At 44.2% G+C, this 23,627-nt stretch overlaps 1 protein-coding gene across 12 annotated transcripts in view; it reads right to left on the bottom strand.

Moving 5' to 3' along the window:
• Positions 1-9,407: 9,407 nt before the first annotated feature.
• The window catches only part of LOC147128220 (MAM domain-containing glycosylphosphatidylinositol anchor protein 2), a 178,373-nt gene continuing 164,153 nt past the window's right edge, over positions 9,408-23,627 (bottom strand). For 10 of the 12 annotated variants that reach the window (XR_015083825.1, XR_015083824.1, XR_015083827.1 and 7 more), the window contains 3 exons: positions 17,188-17,369; positions 9,651-10,104; positions 9,408-9,573 (listed from right to left, as the gene is read on the bottom strand). The gene's annotated coding sequence lies outside the window, so the exon portion shown is untranslated. The remainder of the gene's footprint in view (positions 9,574-9,650; positions 10,105-17,187; positions 17,370-23,627) is intronic. The other 2 variants (XR_015083821.1, XR_015083820.1) reach the window with 2 other exon arrangements.

A 23,627-nucleotide genomic window follows, 5' to 3' on the forward strand; every position in this document is an offset into this window, starting at 1 on the left:
GACACAAGCACAAGCTTTTTTTTCCCAAATTGTGAAACCAAGGTGATTGTATGGAGGACTGGAAGGCCATTTGTTAGACGATTGCACCCATACAGAAAATAGATTATACAACAAAAATAAAGTTGTATCTCACAAGGAAAAATAAGATCGGATTTTCAGAACAATGTCTATTTTTTTTCCTACTATTCTATTCAGACTTTGTCCTGAAGGAAAAGAGAAAAAAAAATCTCCCAAATATGTACATTTTTACTCAAATTTTACTTTTCGTGACACAAAAGCAAGATGCATCTACAATCTACAAAAACATGGGAAGGACACCCTCCAGAAAGAACAAAAACATGTTTGAGTGATTATTTTCCATTTTTTTGCATTTTCATGCAAACGTTTTCTGAAAATATAATTTGATTAAAATGTTTTGATATATTTGACTTAAAAAAAAAGTGATAATGAAAGTGATTTTAAAAACGTGAACAGTGATTAAAAAAGTGGCAACAAAAACTATTAAAAGGTAGAAATGCTACAAAAATTGTAGTAACAAGACTGATTTAAAAAAAAATGTAAGAAAAGAGAAAAAAAAATTAAACAAAATGTATATTATTTGATCAAAAATGACAACAAAGAGTAGAAACAAAAGTGATAAACGTTGTCCACCCCTTTGTTAGTGAGCTGGTAACTTCCTGTAAAAAGATTAGTCAAAAACATTCCCTGCCATCTCCTGCCGCATTCTTGTAAGAACGCACGTCTTGCAGGAAGTCCCATATCTCCTTTCTGACCTTCTCTCTTTCCACTTCACGTCGACAAGCCTCAAAACAAAAAAAGCTTCTCGGACAACTACCACACCACATTTCCAACAAAGTCCATAACGGGAATGTGACGTTCATTCACCAGTCCTCGTCCAGCCCGTCTTTTTATTATTCTGTACACTAACAGGGGAGATTATTCCTTCGAGGAGAAGGAAAGAAAAAAAAGTCATGTGGAGGTGTTTCATAAATACTAAGCAGAATAAACATGTTTTCTTATCAGCGAGCCGCTCCGCTGATATATTTTACACGTCCTGCTGATGGAAGCCAGGGGATGAAGATGGAATTCCAAAGCAATTTTCAATTACACAAAAAAAACCCTCTCGGTGCGCGCGTGCGTGCGTGCGTTGGCTCTTTTTAAAAGCAGGGGCTCACGAATGGAATCCAATCGTGAGAGCGAACGTCTTTGTATCCCGTGTTGGATGGGAAGGACTGATTTGCATTTGACATCATCAACTCACATATGAAACCTGTTCTCATATTTGTATTACTGTATGCCATAGTTTGTTGGTTTTGATTATGCTCACCAGGCGAATGGTTCAGAACACCTGTAAATGTGAAGATCCGCTATACGAGAGTATAAAAAAAAAAATGAAAAAAAGAGGCAACCAAGTGACAAAAAGTATGCAAAGAAGAAAACTGGCAACTAAAGTGATGTTCTAATAACAGTAATGAAACGTAACTGTTCCACGAAGATGCTACTAGGACACTTTCTGATGATTTGTGTGTGTGTGTGTGTGAGTGTGTGGACGTGTCCCTTTCCAGTGAGCAACTTTCCCCACCTTTTTTGTTGGCCTCACATCCCGCTTGAACTCCTAATAAGGCTGATTTAACGGCATGCCGCCGGGAGATTGGATGTGTCAGAGCAGGCGTGGGCCCACATTGACATGGCAGATCTGGGGGCTCAAACCTTCCAAAGCCACTGCGGCTTACTGGGGAAAAAGAAGACACCAGCAACTCTTAGGGATTTTTCACCTGCTGCACCGCAGCTTAATCCTCCTCTTTGACAAAAACTACCACTAAAAACAAGATGATAGGCGCACGTTCCCTTTCATTAGTTCAAAACTGCACCAGTGTCTCCACAAGGGGTCACCTAGTGAGCAAGGCCTAGTTCTCTGTGTACAGACAGAATTGGACAGGAAGTGACAACAAAAGTGAGACAAATGTAGTAACGGAAGTGATGACGAGTAATAAGGAAGTAGTCATGAATAAGGACAACAAAAGTTAAAAAAAAAAAAAAAAAAAAAAGTAAGCAAATCGATAAGGTAAAAAAGGTCAAAAGTTGGGCCTGATCGATATGGATTTTTTTAGGCTGATTCTGATATTTGGCAGAACAGAATTCTGATCATTGACCGATTCATTTAAAGGAAAAAAAATGGATACAACTTTGACTCATTTGTTGGCCCATTAAAGCTTACATCAATAACATCATAAATGACAGGCATAACATTTGACTTTTTTACAACACTTTCCTTCAGTATTTGTTTAACTTTCCAACAGAGAGGGGAAAAAGCAGATTTTATTTACGTTTGAATGTCATTACCTTCGTATTATACTGCAATGTGTTCATGACTAAAAAAAAAACCCAAAACAAACCAATGGGTAAAAAACGGCTGATTTTAAAAGAGCTAATATAAGCCAGACAATTAACAAAAGCAAAATACAAAGTCATAAAAAATGAACAAAAGTGAAGAACTTTGGATAACCAAATTGTCGTTGCCACTTTTGTTGGTTAGTTCGCTGGAATCACACAATGATGCCTTGACCTCCAAGTTTTGCTAGACTCTCCAAACATTGATTTCAGTCCAAATGTTATCATCGCACATTAATAGTGAGTGACAAACGTCTCATGAAAGGGACATTTCAATCCTTTAAGGAAACTTAGCCAAAGACCTGGCTAGCGGCGAGCACGTTTCGCAAGAAAGACCCACAAAGGAGGCGAGCATTAGCATTAGCCCTTAGCGAGGTTGGCGGCATTCATCGGTATTCCGCACCTCGCCTCGGGGCGCCGTGAGTCCTTCGCTCGGCAGGAAAAAGCGTAAGGTTAAAATGGAGATTAGGCTTTGTTCTCTAATGAAGCTTATCTCCCCTCTGCCGCCACCATCTCTGTGCTGCCGAATGCACCTGCACACCTCTGCGCTGCCAAGAGGACCAAAGTCAGGGAGTTAAGCACTGTGTCGTAAAAGTCGTACGGGAGACAAAAAAAGAAAAAAAAAAAAAAGCCCCGATACTAGTTCGACCGACTGATGCAAGTTGGGCTGACATGTCTACACGCTTAAAACGGCTGTCAAAAGTAACACACATTCGGGGGAAATAGCTCACCTAGCACCACGGTTAGAATAGTTTTACAATTTTCATTATTATTAGTGTATTTTTGTTTTGACTTATTTAAATTCAGTTAGCTTTAGTTTTTAGAGCAAGTTCGTATTAGTTTTTATTATGTTGAAAATGTTTCCTTTTAGTTTTAGTTTGATCTAATATATGGAGTGTTTGACAAGTACATGATTAAAAAAAAAAAAGTATTTTGTAATGAAGTAAATTACAATTCTCATGTAGGATACTGCCAAAAAAAACAAAACAAAGGACCTTTGCGCTATGAATATAGTTAGCATTAGTTAGCTTTATAAACGTAAAATGCAGCTTCTGTTTCTTTTTTGTTCGCGCATGAAAATGTAATTTGTTCATTCTGGTGAACTTTAATAACCGTAGTACACAGCTTTCCAAAATGGCGACCAGCTCCTATTTGCTGGGTCAAAAATAATTACCCAACCTTGGGTAAAAAATAACCCAGTCGTCTTGAAATCCAAGTAACCCGAGTGTAAAAGAAAACCTCTCAATGACCCACGCCCAAAATTGAACAGGACGTCGGCCATTTTGGTTTGAAGCAGCCATTTTAGGTGAATTCCGGGGCTCCAACTGCTTTCTGTTTGTTTTGACCGTGCCTCAAAAGCTCATTAAAGCTACTGAATGGACCCCGTTGCCATTTGTGCAAGCTGACAGGTGAACATTTGTCGTATTGAGTTCCCCAGCTGAAGGCAGCGCGATTGCCAGCAGCTTCTGACCCCGCAACCTCCCGCTTGTTGTTATTGTACGCCGCGTTCTCCAACCAGATAACTTGGGTTATGCTTTGGCGCCGCATGAAAGAGAGGGGAAAAAAAAAAAAAAAAGCGAATGGAGCGTTTTATGTGTGTGCGCTGATGATAAAAAGCAATCATTTCTCTGCCTGAATGCTCCATTTTTGAGAGGGAGAAGGGAAAAAAAAAAAACATCTTCAAAAGCGAACACAACTCGTCACCTCGCTTCCCCTCTTTTGGATCTCAGCTACGCCCCCTACGTGGACTCATTTGGCGAGTAATCACGGGTGCAGATCTGTGACGGGACGACTGCCGAGCTCCCGCGGAGATAGAAGGAAGACGGCGCTCGTGGGTGTCAACCCGGACAAGTGGAGAGCACTTGACTGATGAAAGGAAGCCCGGCTTACTTTGCTTTTTTTGTCACTTGTCTGTGTGAAAAGTACGAAGACAGAAATGGGGAGGGAAGCCGTGGTTCTGTGGAATTGGAATGGGGAGAATGTTGCTGTTGTGTTGGAAAAACACTCCCAAGCCGCCCCGGCCTGCTCAGCAACACATCGGCGTAATATCTTGTCAAAAATCAAGCATTCACAATAAAAGCTGCTACCGTATTTCTTCTCAAGTGAGTTGAATTTCCCGAGCAGATCTCTCAAGTTTGGGGGGGGGGGGGGGGGGGGGAAATCAGATTGACGGCTTGTCTCTCAAAAAAAAAAAACGAAAGTCACGTCATTAATATCTCAAGGCTATTGGATTTTGGTTTTAACAGCTCACAGAATATGACATCAAGACAATCATCATTCTTGATTGAGAGTTGCTTCGGCCTTCAAAAAAGAAGCATCCAGGCCAGGGTAGCCGATCGCCAATGTCGCTAGCGCTAGCTCCGACTCCAGCTCCGTAATGAGGGTCGTCTTTAGGGGACTCCCGGAGATCCTGGCGTGGAAGAAGACTTTGCGCTCCCCTGGCAGGAAATGATTTATTCAGGACGCCGGGCTGAGCGAGTGAGGGTCGTCATTTAGGAGCAGCGGGTTTAATGCGCAACGATGAGCCCCCATTAAAGTTTCACGAGCCGCCCCCTCCGTGACGTCCGAGTCAGCCGGGATCGCCGCCTTCCCTCCCGGTAGAGAGACGCCGCGGTCCCCCATCATACAAATGGAGCTGCTCTCGCTGAATATTTCAACCAATTGCAGCCCATTAGCATCTTTCTTTTTCTTTAATATTGATGCTATGCTAATTCATCATTAATTGCCGAGGTGAAAGTCCCCATAAGTCAGCGCAGTGCGTCTATGAAGCTCGACTAACTCACTATTGCCAAAGTCAAACCAGGCCTGAGGTTAGAATTCAAATGAGTTGAAACCCTAACCCCGATTCGAACCATTTAAAACCCTAACCGAGGTTTGAATCCCGAACCCTGGCCCCACTTTGAAACGTCAACCCAGGTAAGGTAGCTTTAAATCCTACTTTGAAACCCAAATTGTCCGAATTGAAACCCGAACCCAGGCTTGGAAACCGAAACGTGAAATCCTTAGCCGGGCTTGAAACCCTAACCCTAATTTGAAATTCAAACCGCAACCATTTTTTGAAACTGTAACCCAAGCTTGAAATCCCTTCCGTGACTTGAATCCCTACTTTGAAACTCAAACTTGAAACCACGACTCTTGACTTGAAATCCCCAAAACAAGTTTCGAAACCTTACCTAGTCTTGAAACCCTAACCCAGGTTTGAAGTCCTGCTTTGATACACTCGCACTTGTTTTGATCGCTAGATGGAAAACGTACCTTAGTTTGAAACTGTAACCCAGGATTTTGAAATCCCAACCCAGGCTTGAAACCCCACTAACGCTTGCTAAATCCTAACCTGCGATAAAGGAAAACCTGAGTGCACACAAGTTCATTTCAAGGTGTCCGCGTTGATGAGTCTGAGGTAAATGAGCGCGCGCCTCTATGTGGCCGCCGGTTTCCCAGGCGAGGGGCGCCATGCATTATTAATCCATCCGCAGTGAATTTGCAGCTGTTGCAAAGCAGTTGGTAACGTGATCGCGGCTCTTACGCAAACCGCAGGCCGACGTGAGCTCGGATGCGACGTGACGATGAGAACATTTTGCTGCCGCTTGGAAACAACGCGGATGCATTCGGTCGGCCGTCTATCACGGCGCGCGGGAACAAAGTCAACCCGGGATTGATCCCTGCTGAACAAAACAACAAACCGGGACTCGCATTTGAACCTCCATTTGAAACCCTAGCCCTTACTTGAATCCCCGATTATAAACCCTACCTTTGGCTAACGCAAAAACGCTAACCCAATCCTTAAAATTATAACATATTTGCAAACCCGACCCTGTCTTCAAATCCTAATTTCAAACTTTCATCCTGGGTTAAAAATGTAATTTGAAACCCTAACCCCATTTCACCCTCATATGAAACATTACACATGGCTTGAAAGCCCATTTGATACTCCAACCCCTGTTTGTAACCCTAACCTATGCTTAAAGCCCTAATTTGGAACCCTAATCATGGCTTGAAACCCTAACACAAAACCCTACTTGCAACCCTAAACCCGAACTGAAAACCCAATTTTGAAACCTTAATCAGAGATTGAAAGCCTATCTTGAAACCCTAACCCCATCTTGAAATGCTAACCCGGTGTGTCTTGAAACCCTACTTTGAAATCCCAATCGAGGCTTGATACCCCAATTTGAAAGGTGAATTTGCAATCCTAAATGCAGACTTCAAACTCAAACCCTGTCTTGAGACTCTGAATCCTTGTTTCAAACCCTGAGGCTTGAAACCCTAATTTACAAGTCCAACCTTGCCTTGAAACCTCAAAACCCGAATTTGATGACGATAAACCTAACCAGCGTTGAGCTATTTTTTAATGAATACAGAGCAGTGTTTGAATATGAAAATCAACCCGTACGATCGAACAATTTTTAAACTTCCCTTTTCGTCCGCTTCCCTTCTTTGTAGCAAACAAACGCAAGGCTTAAACGAGCCCCCGGCGCTGTTGCCATGGCGAATATCAACCGAGGCTTGCGCCAGTAGAAATCCGTCTGCCAGCAGATTAGAAAGACGCTCGTGACACCTTAATCTCTGCGCTCCCTTCTCACTGTACTTTGTTGTCCTGACTCAAATTCCAATTTGCTTGCCACCTGCTTGCCAACGGGGGGGGGGAAAGATCGACTCCCCTGGCCGGCATCTGATAGCGGGCGGCGAGTGCGCGCTCCCTTTTGTGGCATGTGTGTGAATATTTTGTCTTTTTGCCTGGCATAGCGAAGGCCGGCCTGGCCGCAAAGGGATGAGGCTGTCACGAAGCGAACAATCTACATTCATCACGCCTTATCGGGTACGAGAGTACGCCAAATCGGGACGCCCGGGCGGAAGGACTCTGCGTCCTTGGAGGGGTTGAGGCACCCCCGGGTTCAAGGTCAAACGATCGGGGAGGGGTGACTAAACTCGTAATTTAATTTATTCAAATATAAAATAAATTTGAGGGTTCCAAATTAGGATTTCAAGTAAGGCTCAACAATGAATCAAATTCAATGCCATGCAATTTTCAAATCGGAAAAGCCTAACCTATAAAAGCAAATCTAAATCCGATATTGTTTATTGCAACACAGATGAATTTAATGGATCCAGGAAAAATAATTGCACATTAAATCGCTTTATGGCGGGAAAAAAAATGCCATTAGATTATTTTTCAAAATTGTTGTAAAAAGAAGGCTTAGCGTTTCGAATTGGAGTTTCAAAACAGGGTCAGGTTTTCAACAAAGGCTTCCAAGACAGGGTTAGAAAATTAGGGTGTCAAGAAAGGGTTTAGGGTGTCAAAGGGCTTTAGGTTCCAATTCAGGGTTTCAAATAAGAGATTGAAACTTGGGTTAGGGATCAAACTAAATTTGGATTTTAAGACAACGTTCAGCTTTCAAGCCCACATTTGGGTTTCAGGAAAAAAATGTTGGCATTTAGCATTTGGTTTGAATCCATTGTTAGGGCGTCAAGTCTGCATGATGTGCTCAAACAAGGGCTGAAACCTCAAACCCAGGCTTGCAACCCCACTAAGACTTGAGTTCGAAACACTCTTTTCAAAAGGCCTTCAAGACGCGGTTAGCGTTTCAAATCAAAAGTGGAATACAGCGTTACGGTTTGCAGCCAGCCAATACGTCGCATTTTTTCGAGACCTGACGCAACGAGCCGTGTGAACATGTTTGGGTGTATGTTGGCGCCCCGCACGCAGGCGTGACCGCGAAACACGCCGGCGCTCGTAGCCCCGCTTCACCTCAAACTCCAGCGAGAGACAAAAAAAAACAAAAAAAAAAAAACGGGCGCAGGCGTTGTGGGAAATCAGACATTGAAAAGAAATCATCTCCGCGGCGCTCCCCTCAAATCAATTTTTCATTTCCCATCTCCCGCCTTGCGCTTGAATTATAAATCATACTGTATGTGGGCAAGCAAGAGCGAGCCGAGGTTAATGCAAACGCAGCGCTCTCGCGTGATCAAAATCGCTGCGACGCGCCTTGCCTTGAGTTCAACGTGCCTTTAGCTTGATCCTGCTGCACCATCTACAAGTCAAGCGGGGGGTACACACATGAAACCAGGAACATTTTTTTTTTTTTTTTTGCTCAATAATCTCTCCTAAATCATTCACGTCGAGTAATCTGTGCAGCCAACAAAGCTCAATGCAGCTCTGCTTACCTTGTGGATTTGAGATGATTGCCAGACTGGATATCTGGATCTTAACCCAGCCTAGCTGTCAAGTCATTGTCGGCATTCATTTTATAAATGAGCCTGGACCTCCTCACAGACATTTTCGGAAATCGGCATCGAAAAAGCGCATTTCCCTGATGTGTCCCTTTTGACGACGTGACGAAAGCAGTCAAGGCTATTAACGAGCCGTCACGAGGACACGCCCGGCGACGGGCGACATCCGCAAACTTGAAAAGCGGCATTACAGTTCGATCGACACCAGGCCTCCGCCGCCATCGTCGCCCGACTGATAGGCCGCTCCGCCTAATGCATATTTAATTGCGCGGACCATTACGGAATATCCAATTACACGCGCCACACTCTCCTTGGAGGGCGCGCTGTGCGCTTTCATTTCATTCTGCTTAATTACTGTAAAAGTTATTTTAATTGTCGGCCGAGCGCTGCCGTCCCCCCGCTGCGAGGTGTCCTTTTTTTTTTTTTAAATTTGGACTGGAAACATGGATGCGAAACTGTGGTTGGATAAATTAAGAAAATTGGAGATAACATTGTTTGACGACATTAAGAAGGCTATTAGCGCAGCGGAAAGCTTGTCATTGACGGCTTTTGCAAAAAAAAAAAAAAAAACGGGGCTATATTACAGACCCACCCGCAGTGCAAACTCCAAATAGGAAGCATGAGATTCGAACCCGGGACCGTCGCCCTGTGAGTTCGCCGTGCTGCCCTTGTCATAACGTAGAATTATTTTCCAGGTAACAGACAGATTACATACCTTGGAGCAGTCAAGGGATTGAAATGACAATGAGGATTATATACACGCACGGTATCCCAAAAGTCGGTATACTCTTCCTTGTTATTTTATTTTTTTTTTTCAATTTCGTTTCAGGTATCATTTGGACGGACATCTTTTGTAAGTATATCATGACCTTGCCCGTGGCTCGCCAACTGACATCGGAGCAGCGTCGCCAAAGTTCTTCCGCCCCTAACTGCAGTTTGAGAAGTCTCGCCCTGAGAATGAAATGAAATCGGATGAACATTTTGCTTCAACACGCACTCCAAATTACAAGCTCAAATTTCTGACAAACCAGGCAGGCTTCGCGGGACTGCTGCTACCACCCATGATGAAAACACTGAACTCCTAGAGCAGGCGCTCGCACAACGCCAGGGAAAATCCATCCAAAGGGCAGCACTGGAGCCAGCGTCGACAAAAACTTGCTTCGGCGGAGACTTCGGAGAGTGATAAAGCTTTTGCCGTACTGACTTCAAGTTGTTGAAAGGCTTGGAGCAGAAGATTATGATGTTCAACGAGCTGAGGTCAGTACGTGTAAAGCTTTATCGCCGCTCTCGTTGGAGAAGTGTTATGGCCATAAAGCTTCTCAAACTGGCCCTGAACTGCAGTCGGGCACAGAAAAAACTGTCTTGCCGGGCGGCAATTATGCAACGCTCCTCCGATGTCAATCGGCGAGCCATGGGCAACAGGAGAACTTGCAAAACCTAAGATGCCAAAAGCCGGCCGCCAGATGGACTTCTGAATGAGACCTAAAAGCAAAAGAGAAAAAAAGAAAGTGTATTGTCAGTTTTGGGACACATTTATATGATCTTACGTGTCTACCTTTATCCAGAGTCTGCATTTCTGAGGAAACAAACTGTTGCTGTTGATTTCTAGAGGATAGAAATGACTTTTTCCAGAGTCTTTTTTTAAAAATTTTTTATGAGAGATTCAAACGGCTGCAGAGTTGGCGTGTATTTGTGTTATTTTCAGTAACATAAAAATCCCTTTCACCCTCTGGGATGAGGCAAATGATCCCTGTTGGACTTAGAAGAGGTCAAATGCGAATGTGGACATTCATTCGTCGTTTTATATTGCATTCGTTGATGAACTTGTCCACGCCCAGCTGAGTTTGGGCGAACGCCGGGGTGCACCCTGGAGCGGTTGTCAGCCATCCGCAGGTGCGGACGACCGCATGGCTTTAGTATGTTTGTCTAGTCGGGTTTTGGAAGAACTCCTACATTGACGCTGTAACAAAACACGGCAGTTTTGTCTGCCATGCCCACTCGAGAACGTGATTCCCGCCAACTGAGCTGCAGGAGGGGAAAACAATGTCATTGATTAGCTTGAATTTTCACTGGCGAGTGTTATGAAATGACTTGATTGCAGCTCCTGCGGAATCGCATGCTGGGCCATTTGTTGTTCCTTTGTCAAGTTCTGAACTGCAACTCTGGCAGTGTTCTAACAACGGTGGTGAGGGCCAGCAAAACCTACATTAATAACCTAAATTGTCATAATTGTTGCATTAAGTTGTTTTCATTTATTGCCAACAATCCGTTCTCGGAGCTTGGCCTTTTTTTCTTTTGGCCGCACTGCTTCCAGTGCACGTCTATAAATGTCACTCTTTTGTCCAATCAGATTTCAGCCTCCCTGTTACCACCCTAATGTAATCTGCCCGGGCCTTCAGAATCCGTAGTGCTGACTTTAAGATTATATTCGTAATGGAACAGTCTCTTAAAGCAATTAGATTATATTTTTAATGTTTTGTTCTGTCTATTCGGTACATATTGATTCTGAACTATTTGAGATGATGCACACGGCACAACGGCGTGCTGTTATATTGCCTTTGAGTCTAGTATTGATGCTTTCTATAATTGCGACGTAATAGTGGTGAAAGTGGGAGGCGGAAGGCCCAGGTACACAGCCCACCTATGCGTTCTAATAAATGTCATTCCATCTGACAGTCTGATTGTATTTGGCATGACAAGTGGCAGATGTTAACGCCACGCTTGTAAAGCCGGCTTGTCGTGGCGCCGAGGCGAACCCCGGGGCCCCCCCCACCCCCGGGAGCACCTTGAACTTGCACCTCGCAATATTTGCCAAACGAGATTAGAGGCGTTTAATTAGACTGAAAGCTGCCCTAATAAAGCTATTAAATTAGTCACTGGTGCAGGGCGATGGCGGCAGCGAGGAATCCCAGCAATTAACCCCTGCTTGCTTGCGAGTGTTACGGCGCAACTTGTCATTTTAGCGCCCAGGCGTGCCGCCGCCGCCGCCGCCGCCGTGAACCTAAACGTCCTGACCTTGTCCAAAGTGGTTAAAATCTCATCCAGGCGCAAAATTAGTCACTTGGAAAGTTTTTTGTTTTCCTTCAAGTTAGAAAACCGCTGTGTTAGCTTCTGGCGCTAGCCGCTAACTCCATGTGCTTGCCACCACTTGAAATATTTTATGTGCGTTTTTTTTTTGTCTTCCTGGGCCTGAGGTTCTGGGTTCAAAGTTGCTTAGATGAGATATTACGCCTTCAAAGTTGAGGGGTGTTGATGAATCACGCCGGGCGGAAAATAGCCCTGGCGCATCCCACCCCTCCTGCAGCTTCCTGGAGGAGCGCAAAGCCTAATTTGACGGGGTTGACTCATTCCTATTCATCCTGACAATGGTGGCCTTCAGTCAGACAAAATAAATCAATATGATAATCTGATGCGAGCTCACTAATGGTGTCACTTTGGATGACAAATGTAAGTTTTGAGAGCCAGCATTTAAATCTATTTCACTTTCCTATGAATAAATCATATTTTTAATGGAATTATTAGAGCGCTTGTTGGGGAGGGAATGAGCTGTTTTTAAATGGATATTTGGACGGTGATTGAGTTTGTTTCTGGGTTGGAAAATACATATAAAAGTTGCTTCTCAAAATTATTTGGGAGCGTTTCGTCATCTTTTGTTCAATCGTTACAGCAAAGCCCCGTAGGCGGACGCTGGACACTTGAGATACTTTGAGCGATTCAACAAAAACGTGTTGAGGATTGCGCCTTTATTCCCAGGAATCAGATTTTAATCTTTGACCCACGCAGGAAGCCCAAAGCTGCAGACGGAAAGAATAAAAATAAATCTGGACTGATAATGAAAGTCAAAAGGAGAGCACTGAATAACATCTCCGGGCTGATCCTAATTTTACAATTTAGGGAGGAAAAGGACTTACTTCAAAGTCCTTTTTTTTTTTTTTTTTTTACACTCTGAAATGTGAGTTCACCTGAGCACGCGTTCCTCACTAGGGGGCAAGCTTGGCCGAAATTGCATCGTGCATATTATCTATCTGACTGTTTGCAGGTATTTGGAGCAGAGTGGCAAGAGTAAAATGGATGGATGGAGAAGCAGAGAGCGACTGGAATGACTAGCCACACACTGACGGCTACACCGAGATATTATTATCTGACCTCATGTAGCAGACTCCTCTGGTTAAGTTCCAAGACAGAGATGTAAATGTTACTCTTTTTTCGAGATGACAGCTGACAAGTTGTGTTATGAGTATATCTTCACAAATGAAGCGAATAGTTGCGCATCACACACATGCGCTTAAAAGCATCCCTTTTTTTTCCCCCCATTTAAAAAAAATGACGGCGACTTGACAATTGGCCTCGCTGTTTAATCTCGGATGGGGGGGGGGGGCGTTGGTATTCAAAGAGCTGCACTCGCGAGCGACGCCGCAGCGAGGATGGCGCAGACATGAAACGCGAGAGTCTTAAAGATTCAACATGAAGGTCTGAGTGGCGCTTGATGTTGCGCGTTTGCGCTTTGACACCGCATCCACGAGCGAGCGGCTTCGGTTTCTGGAATAAGACGCCGGCTCCCGCGGGAGTACCGACGCCGACGCTACCTGAAGGATCAGAGGCTAACAAAGTCTTTTGACTTCATGGCGCATCCTGCTTGCTGTTTGCTAAAGGAGACATATTAAGGAAGTTTTCATGGCTTTGTACAGTGAGCCCCCATTTATCGCGGGGATACGTTCCAGACCCAAACACGGAAGGTGAAAAAGACTGTAAAAATGAATAAAAAAAAAGGTCACTAAATATTGTGTAATAAAGTAATTTAGTTAGTCGAATGTCCCTGCATGAAGCTATAGGTGAAATGCTTTGAAGATAAAATATTTCTTTATTTATATAAATTAAGTAAATTATGAAGGTTTGCTGTGATGAACCAGAACAACTACATTTATCATTTCAAACTTGGATAATATGTCCAATTTGAGGTAAGTTGTGCTATTTATCAATGCATGGGCTTGGGGTTTTGTACAAAACATCATTAATTTAGTTGTTTTGTGAGTTATTCATTTGACCCAACCCATGCGCTACAGAAAACGGATGGATGGACGTTTTTTTATTTACAGCAAAAAAGACCGTCACTTACACCTCGCTCCACTTGCGAGACCACTCTAATAGGACACTTTTCCTCCCTCCTGCCGGTTAACTTCTTAATGCAAGTAAAGTGATCACTAGTAGAGCAAAGAGAGCATTAGCACGGTGCACTGCAGCGATTAAGGCCCGGCGAGTGCGCCTCATTAAGGTTGCCTCCACGCCATCAGATCGTGTACCAGCCGCTCCCACCTACAACCCGCATAGCAATCATCCCTCCTTTGTGACCCGCTCGGTGACCCATCGCTTCGCCCTCCGTGTAGCTAGCTGCTCATTAGCTGCCAGCTTCTAAACTGGAAAAAATGTATGTCACCTCCCTCGCACAGCACTTATTTTCCTGCTACTACAAACTGGGTCAAATTTACATTTTTTTTTTTTCATGCTCAAAACGTTTCATTCTTACTGCTTGTTTGTTTCAAATTTGCACGCTTCAATCCCTCAGAAAGGCCCGGACGTCCGCGCTCACCTCCCACGGCGGAAGAAAAGCCTCGCCTGGTACAGGGATGGAATAAAACAAGCGTGTCCGTCGGCAGATCTCTCGGGCGGCTTGTGTCTAAATTGGCTGGTCCTGAACTCGCCGGGAGAGGAGGACGGCGTGAGGTACAGTGAGGTATGTGGTTGCCGAACGCTCGTTAAGGCGGCGGGGTGGAGGAGGCGGGAGGGTGCAATCAGTGTTACATATGTCTCATGTGACTATTTACGATACGGTGAAAAGACAGCTTGCGCACCTTCGTAAATAGTTACAAGTGCCGCACGAGTCTGCGCTGGTCCCTCATAGTACAAGCTACACTACAATGTAGCACGGACAAATTATTGAATCCAAAAGTTTTATCAAAACATTGCAACACAATTATTAATCGTCATTGATTCCCACGGATGTGTCCAACTGATTTTATTTATTTTTTTTGTAAAATGTTCAAAAAATTCCAAAACGCCAGCTTGTACTATAGAGGAGGGAACAACTGTCCCTTTCCCCTCACTATGTAAACCCACCATGCCGTTTTTGTTGCAAAAAAAGTGAACAGAGATGGCAGCAGCAGAAAACAGATGGCATCATCATGCAGTTAATCTACTGGTGACCTGCGTCGGCTCAAAGTTAGCCACCATGCCGCAGACTAAATGACACCAATTAGCTGGCTGCGATAGCGTCGTCCCTGTTCGGTAATGAGCTCTTTTCTCCGCTGTAATTTTTTCTAATTGAGAAAAAAATGCACAAACAGAGCGCGGCTAATTGTGAGATAGACACGAGACGAGAATTCGTTTACGACAAACACTTATGAAGCGTCTGCATTCTTTTATCGTCACATTTCCTCACTATATTCCGGTTGACTGTACCCAGCTACGTCGCATTTTTTAAAATTTTTGACATCGTTTTATGATATTCTTATCATAATGCCCTTGAATGTGGGAAAGGAGAGCCGCAGTCGACAATGCACCATTAAGTACATTAAAACAAACTTTCTATAGTGTCGATTTTTTACTTATTGTGGACTGTATCCCTCGCAATAAACAGGTTCACCGTATGATTATTTTCGCTGTAAAGGGCAATCTAGTCAGCATCATTTCCATCATTCTCTCCCAGCCTTGGGGAGGCGCACTTTGACCTCACCTTGTCGTCCTTCGCTGCTTAGTTGCCATTTCACGCTCTCAAGGGGTTAAACGCGCGCGTCCTTTATTGGATCTGGCCCTTGATCGGGCTCATAACGACTTTAGGGAGCTCGTTAGCGCGAGGAGACAGGAAGCGACTGTGCGGCATGACAGGCGAGCGACGGGAGACAGCGAGTACAACGACAAGATGGTAAAAGCGTGAACGTGCTGGAGGTTTTTGAAATCTCTCGGGCAAAAAAAAAGGATTGCTGCCGCTCACGCAAAAACTGCAAACGCAAAAAAAAAAAAAAGATTCAATGTGGCTTCAACATACGTCATGTATTAATATCAATATTTTTATGGTACTCAAGCTCACTGTACTGCGCCAATCGTTAACCATGTATACACATACTGAGTGACATTACAACCGGTCAATGCAGTTTATTATGACTGACAGGTTGAATGTCGGTATTAAAGTCAGGGATTATTCCAAAATCCGACATTTTGCGTGTGGATAAAAAGTGGGCATGTCCAGGAAAATGAAGAGATCTTGGTGCGTCTTCTCATAAAATATTCTTCAGCCTGCGTTAAAAATACATTGTTGTACATCCCTGCCAGCTGCGCCGCTGTGGGGAGGTTCATTTGATTTTTTTTTTTTTAATTTGCTGAAGTCTAATTGTGTCAGGCGCAATGTTTCTGAATGCTGCCGGGGGCAAGGTCAGCCCAGCATCTTGTGTCACACAAGATTTGCGGCGTACAGTGCATAGCATTGTGTGCTGAATGTGCAATTTGTGTACAGTTGTGTCCACTTAGCACGCAAGTGGCGGGGAGGTCGCCTCTGATAATGTCACCGCTCTGGCTAAACCGCACCAACGGGCTAACACGTTTAACGCCGACACGTAGCGGCGTATTTAATTTTTGCCCCCTTGCTATTTTTTCCCCTTTCCTCGGCAGCTTTTGTCATGCATGCACAGGAAATTTCGGAGGAAGCCGGAGACATAATTTCCTTTTCTTTGTACTGCAGTCAACGCTGCTGTAATTATAGCTTGTGTGGCGTCAAGCCACGTCACCGGTGGAAAGACATCGCTAGCGTGAAGGGAATGTGGTTGTCAAGTGCAGTACGTATGCAAATTTGGGCCTCACTTTTGCACAAAATACTTTTCCAGTATCGTGGTTCACGTGGCTCTCTTTTTTTTTTTTTTGCGCGCTGACTGATTCTTTGTCTTCGCGCAAATGGAAAGTCTCATGTGGATCGGCAGCATCGTGTTTCACGCAGGGTTAGCAGAGTTTGGGATTTGTCATCATCGTTTTTATTTTGTGTTCTAAATTCGGTGAGATGTAATTATTTTTTTAAAGAGGCAAAAATGTTAAAACAAATTCAACTCCAGATGGCAAGAAGGCGAGCCAGGAACGGGCCAGTTGAGATGTGAAAGGGCCACACTGCCATTGGCCGGCAACCAATCCTGAGTGTAGTTTTCGTTTCACTGGGATATTCTCCAGCCCTTGCGGTCATCTTTCAAACACCAATTTTCGATGGTGCTTAAGTTCATTACGGTGGGGGGGGGGGGGCGAGCCGGGGCCTATCCTAGCAGCGGTGCACCCGGGGCTACTTGCCAGCCAGTTGCAGGACACATAAACAAGCATTCACACCGATGGACAGTTTCGAATGGTTAGAATCTAACGTGCACCTTTTTGGAATGCGGGAGAGACTAACGGAGAAAACTGGAAAATCGCATACTCCGCACAGGAAGGCGCGTGAAAGCCAAAGAGAAACCCAAATCCAGGAACCCGGAACCGTGAGGCAGAGGTTCGAACTTGCAGCGATCCTGAACAAGATCATTTATGACGTATACGTACTGTAAGGCATCATGGCCGCGGTCATGCATGGTTGACCGGAATCTTCCGCGTCCAATGCGGGCCTGGATCTTTGCGGCGAGCACCACGGGGGACCTTGGTGTCCCAGCACAGAGGTTCACAGCTGGGCCAAGTCGTCGGCAATCACCCGTGGGCCGACCCAGCTGCGGTCCAACTCGGCGTCCCTAGAGATGCCGCCATAAACAAACGACCATCAGGAAGCAGCATATGGGCCGTGTCTGCCCGAGTGGATCCCTTGGGCCGCGATACACAAACAAGGGCCCCGCCGGATCAACGTGTCATTCTACAACTCTCTTTTCAGGGGACGCAACTCATTTGCGAGTTTGGGAATGTCGGGCAGCAAGGAAGAAAAAGTGCAAGCGTCACCTTGAAGGAACGAGTGAAGTTGGGGAAAAGACGAGGAGATAAAATAAAACGACGTCCCGGAAAACAAGACACTCGGTGCTGTAGGAGAATATTAGATGGGGATAAACAACATTAAAAAGCGCAGAGGCAGTAAATTAAATGCACTTATCGTATCCTAATTCTTTACAAGAACAACTACAATGTGACACCAGGTTGCATTATTGCAATGTTCATCTTAACTTTTACCGCTGTCACCTCGACCACAGCGTTAACATTTTCAATGTTTAAACTGATAGCTGGTGAAACCCAGACAGAAAATATTTCTTTCAAGAATATGTTCTATGCAGTTGAAACAAGGCAATAAGATTCATATGAAATAAGAGTTAAGCAGCAACGATCGTACCGTTTATTTTTTTTATATGCTGCTGAAATCATGATAGGCCATCTTAAATCGGGCGAATACTCAGGAAGATTGAACATTGTGAAATTAGGGTACCTGGAACCGTGATTTGTTTTCAGATGCCATTACTCTATTTGGCATGTTTTGTACATGTGAACTTTTGCAGAGAAAGACGACATCATCACGTCGGTCCTTGCGCGCCTTCAAGTCATCTCGCAAGGATGTGACTAAGCTGACACAAAAGGGGGGGGGGGGGGGGGGCGTCGGAAGATAACGTTCCTCACTTGAGCTGCCAGCTGTTCCAGCACCGATCAATGAATGCGTTTACATCGCTCTCAGCGCCAGGGAGCCCCGCCCGCTGCCGTGAGGCCAAACAAAGAGAATGCTTGATGCTTTACGTAACGGGCGAGGTGCAGCAGAGGACAGCGCACAGACAACAAACAAAACCGGCCAGAGCCGCGTGCCGTGCCGTGCTCTCTTCACGTTCAAAGGAACGCGGCCGTGTTACTCTTTGGAGCCAACCGAACAGTATTTCATCTGCTGTGAAAAATTTAGCGCCGTTGCGGTGTTATATCACCACCCAGTCCACAGAGGGGCGGATATCAAAGCCCATCTGATGATTCTCTTTCTTGCTCTTACTCCCTATGACGCAAGCTGGCACGTACTGTACCGTACGCCAGCCTGGCAGGAAAGATGGCGTCAGACTCGGGGAGTATCCCTCCCCTCAGCCTATCATCCATTCCTTCTTGATATTAAAACAAGGTCCTTTGATCTGACTTATAAGGGCATTTGATTCATCCGCACGCAGCCAGTTCTCTCAGCGCCCAAAGTCAAACTCATTTTTGTCGCATTGTAGCCATGGTTTCGCTTTGAGGGCTGTTACGACTGCGGAACCGTACAAATGAATCACCTCGTCATATTATCACGTGTTTAAAAAGTCTACACACCCACCTCTTCTCTTTGTGATAAAAAAAAAAAAAAAAAAATGAAATGATGAATCATTTCAAAACTTAGTCCACTATGTGACCTACAACCTGAGGGGCCATCACCCCCAATTGCCCCGCCCTCTGCACGCCCCTGCCTCCACCTTGACTACCGCCCCAAGTTTCGGCCAAAGAAAATCAGCCGAAAATGCGCGATGGTGTCAGCACCACGCGTCACTGTCGGTATGGTGATGAGCGACGTTACCTTTTGTAATTACGGACAAAACATTCAACCTTGATTTCAGCAGACTAGCGCACATTTTTCCACATGTGATCGAGAGTTCAAGTGTGCTTTCTTTTTTTTTTTTTTTGCTCGGTAAAATGAGATCGCCACCCCAGCCCATAGCCCAGACACAGAAAGCAGACGGGAGATTGTTGTCACATGTATTAAATAGTCAGTGCTTTGCCAGAAATGACTGCAGCTCCTTCAATATTGCTGTGGGCCTTTTGGCAGCCAACCTGGCCAGGTTTTGCCAATTTTGGAGGGATGTTCAGTCCTGGGTAATGTCACTCTTGTGCGACATTTTCTCCACGAGAATACGACCGTCTTCACTGTTGACCTGATTGATACCTGTGAACAATTTAAACCGTGCGCCTAATGACGACGACATGCTGTGTTCAAAATGGATGGAGGTCTGGTTGCTTGGATGGCTTTCCACTTCCTCCCCATTTTCTAGTCCAGACTAATTTGTCAGTGTGTCCAAATGACACACAACCAAATGCATTCGTGTGTGCACTTACTGACACGCGCGCGCGCACTCATATTCCAGCAGCCAGTTAGTTTACTGCTTTGCATAAACCAATAATGTAATGGAGAGCCAGAGCTTCCCTGATGAACAGCCTCATGAATAATTGAAAATAATACCTCATCTCAAACTTTTTAACTCGCTCCGTTTACGCGTCTCGGAGAAGAGAAAAAAAAAAAAGAGACAAAAAACGTACGTGCGGTCACTACGTGTATTGTTGCAGAATCATCGTGGCATCCAAATCCAGTCGGAGTTGCTTTGATCTCTTCATAGATGGATGGTGAGGCAAACAATCCGGTCTGCTAATTGTTTCGTTTTGTTACCCCACCTCAAAACAGTTTTGGTTTTACTGTCCAATGAAAAACATGTTTCTCCAAGGTTTTAGTTTTTTTTATTCAACCTTTTTTTTTTTTTTTTCTTAAACTTTGTCCAGGGAATTCCATCAGCCCAACTAACCGATTTAACTTATAGCACAAAATACATCATAATCATGAAATAAAATCAACCCAAAATGATCATTTTCTTTGTTCTTAAGAAACAAGATTACAGCGGATGACATTCAGTAAATATGAACAAATGCTGAAAACATCCCGTTTTGTTTTTTTTCCCAAACTAGCAAACTTAAATCATCATCTTACAATATGTCAAGAATCATGCCCAAAGATGTATATTATAAACGTACAGCCGTCTTTTTCTTTCGACTTAAAAAACACGATTACTGGGGACGACTATTTATTTGCCAGCAAATAACTTCTTATTTGCTGTTGCGGATCAAATTTAAACCGTCTCAGAAAAAAATGTGCGGCCATCTAGCGGTTAATAGAATTACACCCTAGCCCACAATCAAGTTCTCCTCCGATTTGGTTTGCATGGTTTACATTGACTGTTAATTGTATTTTTTTTTTTTTTAAATGATTCTCATTGCATAAAAATCAATACGCATCTCAAGAAGTGATCTTGCAAATCAGTGCCGGTTCTCCATCCACGTCATCCACTCTCGACCGGCCGCCTTTGTGAGTGTGCCGTGGGACGGTTTGTTGGGACCTAATGGAGGTCACTCCACAGAAGGGGACAGTACATCAGCCGGACATTAATCGGCTGGCTCACCTTCACCATTGTCCCCTCTGGGATATGCGCCGGAAAGGACCCGAGGACGGGGTGGGGGAAGCGCAGGGGAAAATCAGACGGTGAGCGATTAGGTTAATGAAAGAGGAAAAGGGAGCGAGGGGACGGGAGGAAGGTGGCGCCTAAAGCAAATAAGTTTAGAGGAGAGACGTGGAATGGAGACACTGATTGGCAGAAGAGAAATAAGATCCCAGGAACGCTGTCACAATGTCTGAGAGGATGACTTAAAACCTTCCACTTTAACCAGACCGCCTGCTTCCTGATGCTTCTATCAAGCGCGGGAAGGTCAATGAAAGCGAGCGCTATGGCACAAAAAGTCCATTTTACAGCTGTCTGGCTTTAGTGACTGTGATTTAAGTGAAAATCTCCTATAAAATGTCTTTTAAAGGCGCCACAAAACTCTCTCGGCCAGGACCTTGAAGCGAAGAGGAGGCGGCGCCGCGAGAACGTAGGACAAAAGGTGCTCACGGTGATTCACGCTGCGCTTAGGCCACCGCAGAAAGCGAAGGAAACGATGGCACGTCTAAGGACGGAACACTTAGTAGTGCAGAACCACCCGTTTTTGTTTTCATTCAAATTTGACGTATGTGCAATTTTCTTCTTTCAAATCTGGCCCCGTTTTGCAAAACCTAATCTTTTTATTTCATGGAACGCTGTTGCCGTGGCGACGCACTGTTCGTCATGAAAAATGCGCTGATTTTGCTAGTCTAATTTTGCGTGAAAAAAAGAACAAAAATTGCACACACATTAGGCCTGGCAAAAAAAAAAAGGATTTTTGAGGGTTATTGTGATTGTTAAAAAAAACTGCCAAAGACCTTTGTTTGTTAAAATACACAACGTGTAGTTCTCTTTGTTTTATGTTTAGTTTAATAGTAAACGTTAACTGGGAGTGGCATTATGCCGTTTTTTTTTTTTTTTATTACCTCCTCCAAGGCGGTTCCTGTTATGGTCCAATTACTACATTTTGTGAGTTTGATTTCATCCAAACATTTCAGGCCTTTTGTTGTAATTTCAATAAAAAAGTAAATAAATAAGATCAATGTCATGAAGTGTGCTCTAGCCACATAGCTACTTTGTAAACAAACAGTGCTGCTCACCTTAGGCTAGCGGCGGTCTCGGCTAGCCATACGCTTTTGGCAGCAACTAATGGATGGCAAATCCTCCACGAAACAGTTAGCTGAGCTGGCATGCTGCATGTTTTCAGCGGATGGTTGATCTTCTCTCACTCACTGTTTGTACGCAATTTGGCAGAAAATTTATTGGGGGAATTGCAGCTGCTGATTTGTCATTTCACACAACATGGCCGCGCCGCTTGACAATAAGCTACGCTAGGTTGAAAAACGACGCACTATGCGCTTTTAATCGGTTTTGTTGCCATGCCAACCTGCTGGCGTGTGTGTGTTCCGTTGTGGATGATAGTCATCATTCCAGTAGCGGGGCTCGTGTCACGCCTGGCGACATTGTTTTTGGCCGTGAAAACTCGATGCGGAGATCCAACACTTTCAATTAGTTTTGGCGCCTGTGTCAGACTTTTCCCATAGCAATAAAACTTTTCAGCATTCAAGGCCGCGCTGTGCCGCATAGTTGACCGAGCTTAGCCTTCCGACATCAATGTATCAGCTATTTTTTTCTCACGGTAAAAGCGGTGGAATGTTTATCACCGGTGATTCAAGCTTATACTGTATGGAGGATGCTGTCCATTCTACTGAAAGACATTCCACAATGTTGGGTTAGTTTATTTCCACTCGTGTTTAAAGGAAGCTTCTTGCATCCGATTTGGTTTATCCTGTTCATCAGTTCGTCGAAGAAGTCGCCACGAGGAGTCACAAGTGTTTTTGCTGTACGGACATTTGCACCGAACATCTTGCTACGTGTGACATGACACGTTTCCCTTTCAGACATGTTTACTAATGATTTGTGAGTACCGTAAACGGCTTATTATGAAAATATGTCTGAATAAAATGATAATACACACACAAAAAAACCTGAAACTGGCGTCAATTTTAGTGGATGACATTCACAATGTTAATTGTTCCGCTCATTTAAAACATACAGTAATTAAGAGCTTCCTGCTTTTCAAATTTGGGGAACAAAAACTAACATGGGGCTGGTTATAACTGATTTGGTTTATCTCTGATGAAACTGCTCTTAAACGTTGTATACGTTGTTACGCTACATGTTGTATCAGGTCCATTTAATCTACACAGGCATCCCACTGCCCCGTGCGCCACAAATTACTGCCTCCGCAATGACCCCTCTCCTGCGGCTTCAATAAAGATGAAATAATGATGGGGTTTATGGCAGCGCTGTTTCATTGAAGTGCAATATTTTTTTTCTATGCGGGGCCAATCATTTGGCGAGTGAGCATAGATGTCTTTCAAGGAGGGTTCGGTTTGCAGACGTGAAGGAGATTATTGATCGGAACACCAAACAGAGATGGACAATGTTACCTCTTGTGCTCAGTAGTAATGCTCAAAAATTATTAGTTGGATTTAAAAAAAAAAAAAAAAAAGCGCAGTTGATATACTTGGGAATGATAGGGTCATTGAAGGCAGGGGAAGAATTTTAATAATTATGACCTAGTCCGTATCTAAGAGATTTCAGCCAAAAGGTCCAGAAGATACAAAGGGGGCTGGTGTGAGAAGTTTGAGAAGTCACGGAAAAGGAGTTTTTCCATTTGTCGTGGAGTGCTACAGAAAGCTATAAAACAAAGTGATGACACTTTGAACTCCACACTGCCAATTTTGGCCTTGCATCACTTAAAAAAATATGATAAATAGAAACATTGACTTTCGGGGATAACTGTTCTGATTTAAAAATGTT

This window comes from Filicampus tigris, chromosome 20, assembly GCF_054856515.1.
Source record: "Filicampus tigris isolate MCC_2025a chromosome 20, RoL_Ftig_1.0, whole genome shotgun sequence".
In the NCBI taxonomy this organism is placed as follows: domain Eukaryota; kingdom Metazoa; phylum Chordata; class Actinopteri; order Syngnathiformes; family Syngnathidae; genus Filicampus; species Filicampus tigris.